The 6597-nt window shown below is 41.3% G+C and overlaps 1 protein-coding gene across 1 annotated transcript in view; it reads right to left on the bottom strand.

Annotated features, from left to right (window-relative positions):
- Nucleotides 1–2587, bottom strand: part of scml4 (Scm polycomb group protein like 4) — a 14382-nt gene extending 11795 nt beyond the window's left edge. The window contains exon 1 of the mRNA XM_031870451.1: nucleotides 2228–2587. The gene's annotated coding sequence lies outside the window, so the exon portion shown is untranslated. The remainder of the gene's footprint in view (nucleotides 1–2227) is intronic.
- Nucleotides 2588–6597: the final 4010 nt, after the last annotated feature.

Genomic DNA, 6597 nt, shown 5'->3' with positions numbered 1-6597 from the left:
ACACACACACACACACACACACACACACACACACACACACACACACAGCTGCTATCTGGAGCACCGTGAAACAACCGAAATGAAAATAGTTAGGTTTGACGAAACAGAGTGCAACACATACACACACACTCTCGCTCTCTCTCTCTCACACACACACACACACACACACACACACACACGGGAATGCTTCTGTTTCTATCTAAAGGCTCTGAGTCCAATGAGAGCAGAATACTACTTTATCTTGCCACGCTGCCAAAACACTTGTGGCTTGGAGCTCCGCCAGGAGTGTAGCTGTTGGAGAGATTTCCTTAACAAAATCAAAAATGAACGAACACACACACACACACACACACACACAGAGCTGCTGATCATTCCCATAAGCTCTGGAATACACAAGCAGTGATGGAGAAAATGCCTGAAAGGGATTGAGAGAAACTCAGTCGGGAATGACCTACATATTTCTAAGGTACAGGTCTTAGTGGGCTTTAGGCTCAGCAACAAAGTGAATATTCTTTTGCAAAGTGCAAAAGCCAATGACAATAACATCTGATTTGTAAATTGAATAAATTTACTGACGATTTCCAGGTCTACGTTTTTATTTGTCTACAAGCTGATAAAGAGCCTCTTTTGAATCAGAATGTGGAATAAACAAGTCAAAAGTGCACATTCTCAAATCTAGCATCCACAATGTGATTATTTTGCCAATTAAGTCCTGATATGATCATAGTGTACAGTTGTTAAATAAATCATTAATAAGCTTCAATTTGTGTTTTGTCCGATCTTCAGTTCAAAACCCAAAGATATTAAATTCATAAACACAGCTGACTGAAAAAAAACAACAACAAATGCTTCCATTTTAGGAAGCTGCAGGCAGTGGATTTATGGATTTTTTTGTGTTAAAAAACACTGAATGAAATTGCAGTCAGATAACTGTAGACGAAATGCCACCTCCTGTCCGCCAATCAATGCCGTACTCTTTGAACAATTTATTTGGGGAGGTAAAAAAAGCGGAATTCTGGGCACACAATACCTGCAGAAAATCAACCAGCATTCTGCTTCTACTCACGCAGCTGTTTATGAGTGTATCTGCTTTCTCCTTGTGAACACTGACCTTCTTCTGCACAATGCTATGAATGTGTGTTAGGTGTGAAAGCTTCGCTTAGATTCAACCAGTCACTGTGAAAGGACCAATAATGGTGCCACCCAATATATTTCCCTCTGCAATTCAGTGCTGACCGTCTTTTCTTTATTAAAAAAGAAATAAGCAATTAAGTCAGTAGATTCAGTTAGACCCCACAGCTGCAGCCGTGTGCGGCACAATCTGAAACAAAAACACAGCACAGAGTGGACTTGTAGCTGAAAAGATGGATTACAATCTTCCGTGATATAACTTTAATCTCATGCCTCCACCCAGTATTTCTTCGTACCTGGAAATGTGACAACAATGGATCACAAAAAAAAAGAAATCACACCCACACCCAATGCATGATGTCTGCGTGCACTACTTCTTTGTGTGTGAGAATGAAGTCCTTCTGCAAAGTCCAATCATTTATTAAACTTATATTTTTTAGATACACTGGCCAGGCTTCAAACCCCAAAACAAAGCACACGTTCCTGCTGAGAAGAAAGAAGAGCTGCTGCAGTCTTCTTTACTATTTGCATACATGGCACGCAAACTAACCCTGCATGTTTTCATTGAGGCTTCAAGCTAATAATGTCTGGTTTGAGGGAGGGGGGGGTCAAAGGTTAACTGTCTGGATCATACAATGTGAGCACTAAAAAACACTTGTATGCATAACCTACTTCAGGCACATGGGAATTTATCAAAGGCGTGCCACACTGGAATTAACTTTTTGGGTGTGTCATGAGAAAGTAATGAATGTGGGCATGATGACAAGGAAAACAAAAGATCCCTAACAATATCACATAGGCCTATAGGTGCATGTGAAATCAAAGATGAGTTCAGTATTTAGTTCAGTATTTTTCAGTATTAGGTTTGAAGTGTGAAGTAGCATCATGACATTAGCAGGCAGCAGATTGCATCTCTATATTTATCTCTGCAGACTTCTGCAGGGACTGAGGTGAGTTTGGAGTGACCTTGTTGTCGGTTAGACTTCTACACTGCAGTCTTATATCAATAGTCTGCGATCACATACGTGTCCGGCAATGTCAGGAGAAGAGATGCCTGAAAGTTGGGTTTTTTGGGATCGATTCTGTGGGTCGTTACCTATATCTCGACGGGTCGATTCAACGGGGCGGGAATCCATTTCTCCACCGCGGGCCGTGCGCGTGCAGACGCTGAGCTGGTGCATGGGGCAGCACGAGCGGGGGGAGCACTGGCGAACTCTCGGCATGGGTCGGTCCGGGTTCCACCCCTGCAGTTGCGGCGCGGGAAGCGAGCGAGCGAGCACCGCCGGGCTGGTCCGGAGTCTGCGGAAGACGCAGGAAGCGGAGTCCGCGGCTTGACCTTCCCGACGGATTTCTTTTGGCAGGAGTTGTAACGTCCTCGAGGGTGCAAGTTGAAAGGGAGGGGGGGGACGCGCGACTGATTCGTTCCCGGTGCTGTCGGTGAGGAGGATTTCCCTGTGCGGCTTTAAGGCTGTACCTCATTACCTGCCCTGGTTCAGACAGAGAGGCAGCGACGGCACAGGAGCACTTCAACTGAAGAGGTTCAGCCCCCTTCTGACAAACCAGAAACACTCCTTGATAGATATGTTTGAGCTAAAGCAATTTATATTACAGATATGTTTACTATTACATTACCTTCTGTTAGCCTGAGAATATAATTGTTTTGTATTTGATGCAGCCTCTTGTGTAACGGCATTAAGATATCTTGGGAGGATTGTGGTCTAATCGTGATGTTATCTTGAGAAACTGACCCCGAATTTGCAAAACTGACAATTCCCACACCTGTTCACATTAAGAGGAAACTAGTCTGCATGGCGTTGGGCCCCTATACTTACACAGGAATATGCACCACCTGAGCACAATAAAGTAGAATACATATAACAGAATAGTTTGACAGCATCCTTCTAAAAGACAGGGCAACAACAGTGGCAACCACCTACATGGTTAAGGTGGGAAACTAATTAAATTACCCCAAAAAAAGAAAACATGACAGGCATCCTCTCTGGATGTTATAAGCATGTTATGTGTAATAAGCTACCTATATGAGGGAAATAATGACAATAATGACACCATCTCATTTAAAAGTTTTTATTTGAAATGATTTTAAATACAAATAATATACTTTTTTCCATTTACAATGACAGTTCCTTTGTAAACAAAAGTGGCAGATAGATAGTCATTGGGTAGTTTTGTCCAAACTGAGGCGGCCTGCTGGCCGGTCGCCTGGACAAGGCCTGCCATGGGAGAGATGGTGTCGTATTTAACCTCACTGCAGTTTCTTTTTTTGTTTTCTTTCTTCTTCCACACAGCGAACAAATCACTGATGCTACATTCTATTGCAGAGCGATAAATACTCAGAGTACAATATTACCTGCTTTGAACACAATTACAGGAGGGTGTATAGTGAGCGCATGTGTTTTTTGTGAGTATGTGGTGTCGGGAGAGCGTGTCCACAGATATTCATACCGCTGACAAACAGTGAGAGCCCCCAGAGCCGCACAAGGAAGCTCGGATTTTCTTTTTGCAGTGGAATATAATGGATGAAAAAATATATATATATAGATTGGAACAAAACAAGACAATGTGTTACATTTGTTTTAACAAAAAAAAAAAAAATGGCTAAATGAAAGTGGATTCTTTTGGATAGCCAGAAATCTCAGGCAGAAAAACAAAAAAAGAGAAATCCTTGAGATGTGGTATAGGTCGTAATTACAAAATGAAGCTCCTTCTGCTTTATTGGCTACAGAAACAAGTTATGCTTAGCCTCACCCTAAAGTTACGTTCAACAGTTTGTTTTTATTGGGGACACTTCAGAGTGCTGCGCTGAGTCAGCGATCCATTAACACAGGGTCGATCACACGTCACGCACAATTGCCAATCCTCTTCAAAAGACAGACAAAACTGTACTCTTTAGAGGTTTTGTCACAGCAAGATCGGCGATATGTATTCCAGGACTGTGGAGCAATAGTTTACTATAAAGAGAATAACTCTAAACTGAAAAAAGAAAAAATACTGGTACAAAAGAACACACCAAAAAAAAAAAAATTTTCTTCTGCTCTCCCAAGAAACACTGGTGCATAGCACCCAAGGACTTGTATGTTGTGGTATTTCAGTTGTATTTATAAGGCCTTTTCGGACAATGAGTCTATACTGGAATGTGCTACAATTGTAAAAGGAAAAAAAAGGATGAAGAGGAGTCACTTCTCTGAAAAGCCACAAGGAAGGATGTGTGTGTGTGTGTGTGTGTGTGTGTGTATACACATATACACACACAATATATATACACATACATATATATACACATATACACATACATATATATACACATATATATACACATATATATATACACATATACACATACATATATACACATATACACATACACATATACACATACAGGTGCTGGTCATATAATTAGAATATCATCAAAAAGTTGATTTATTTCACTAATTCCATTCAAAAAGTGAAACTTGTCTATTATATTCATTCATTACACACAGACTGATATATTTCAAATGTTTATTTATTTTAATTTTGATGATTATAACTGACAACTAAGGAAAATCCCAAATTCAGTATCTCAGAAAATATTACTTAAGACCAATACAAAGAAAGGATTTTTAGAAATCTTGGCCAACTGAAAAGTATGAACATGAAAAGTATGAGCATGTACAGCACTCAATACTTAGTTGGGGCTCCTTTTGCCTGAATTACTGCAGCAATGCGGCGTGGAGTCGATCAGTCTGTGGCACTGCTCAGGTGTTATGAGAGCCCAGGTTGCTCTGATAGTGGCCTTTAGCTCTTCTGCATTGTTGGGTCTGGCATTTCGCATCATCCTCTTCACAATACCCCATAGATTTTCTATGGGGTTAAGGTCAGGCGAGTTTGCTGGCCAATTAAGAACAGGGATACCATGGTCCTTAAACCAGGTACTGGTTGCTTTGGCACTGTGTGCAGGTGCCAAGTCCTGTTGGAAAATGAAATCTGCATCTCCATAAAGTTGGTCAGCAGCAGGAAGCATGAAGTGCTCTAAAACTTCCTGGTATACGGCTGCGTTGACCTTGGACCTCAGAAAACAGTGGACCAACACCAGCAGATGACATGGCACCCCAAACCATCACTGACTGTGGAAACTTTACACTGGACCTCAAGCAACGTGGATTGTGTGTCTCTCCTCTGTTCCTCCAGACTCTGGGACCCTGATTTCCAAAGGAAATGCAAAATTTACTTTCATCAGAGAACATAACTTTGGACCACTCAGCAGCAGTCCAGTCCTTTTTGTCTTTAGCCCAGGCGAGACGCTTCAGACGCTGTCTGTTGTTTAAGAGTGGCTTGACACAAGGAATGCGACAGCTGAAACCCATGTCTTGCATACGTCTGTGCGTAGTGGTTCTTGAAGCACTGACTCCAGCTGCAGTCCACTCTTTCTGAATCGGTTTTGTTTCACAATCCTCTCCAGGGTGCGGTTATCCCTATTGCTTGTACACTTTTTTCTACCACATCTTTTCCTTCCCTTCGCCTCTATTAATGTGCTTGGACACAGAGCACTGTGAACAGCCAGCCTCTTTTGCAATGACCTTTTGTGTCTTGCCCTCCTTGCGCAAGGTGTCAATGGTCATCTTTTGGACAACTGTCAAGTCAGCAGTCTTCCCCATGATTGTGTAGCCTACAGAACTAGACAGAGACCATTTAAAGGCCTTTGCAGGTGTTTTGAGTTAATTAGCTGATTAGAGTGTGGCACCAGGTGTCTTCAATATTGAACCTTTTCACAATATTCTAATTTTCTGAGATACTGAATTTGGGATTTTCCTTAGTTGTCAGTTATAATCATCAAAATTAAAAGAAATAAACATTTGAAATATATCAGTCTGTGTGTAATGAATGAATATAATAGACAAGTTTCACTTTTTGAATGGAATTAGTGAAATAAATCAACTTTTTGATGATATTCTAATTATATGACCAGCACCTATATATATATATACGCACGCACACGCACACACACGTATCTGATCCCGTTAGAAAGACTGAAACTCACAACTTGTATGAAGTATATGGACAAGAAGAGTACTCAATAATTAAAAAAATCTGAAAACTGCAAGTTATGCCGTTTCCCCCATTATACTCGAGGTCAATTCATTTCCAGAATCACCTGCTTTCAACCACCAGGTGTCTCTTTCTGAAAAGCACGGATCACAGGGAACGAACGAGCGTGATTAATGGAACCGAGTGGAGATCAGCGTCTATCTGTAGACTTCTCCTTAAACATACAGTGAGTACAAGTACAGACAAGTGACCTGCTGGTTTGACAGCAGAAAGTAGTAAAAGAAAAACAAAAAACAAAAAAAACACTGAAGAGACCGAACTGTGCTCCCGTGTGCTGAAAGGAGCAATCGGTCCCAATGGTTGACGTGATCCCCGACAAATAGGACCAAAGCTCACACTTCTGCAGTTTTTAATTGTACA

Source organism: Anarrhichthys ocellatus, unplaced genomic scaffold, assembly GCF_004355925.1.
Source record: "Anarrhichthys ocellatus isolate YVR2014 unplaced genomic scaffold, GSC_Weel_1.0 scaffold52, whole genome shotgun sequence".
NCBI lineage: Eukaryota > Metazoa > Chordata > Actinopteri > Perciformes > Anarhichadidae > Anarrhichthys > Anarrhichthys ocellatus.
This window is presented reverse-complemented; position numbering and strand designations above follow the sequence as displayed.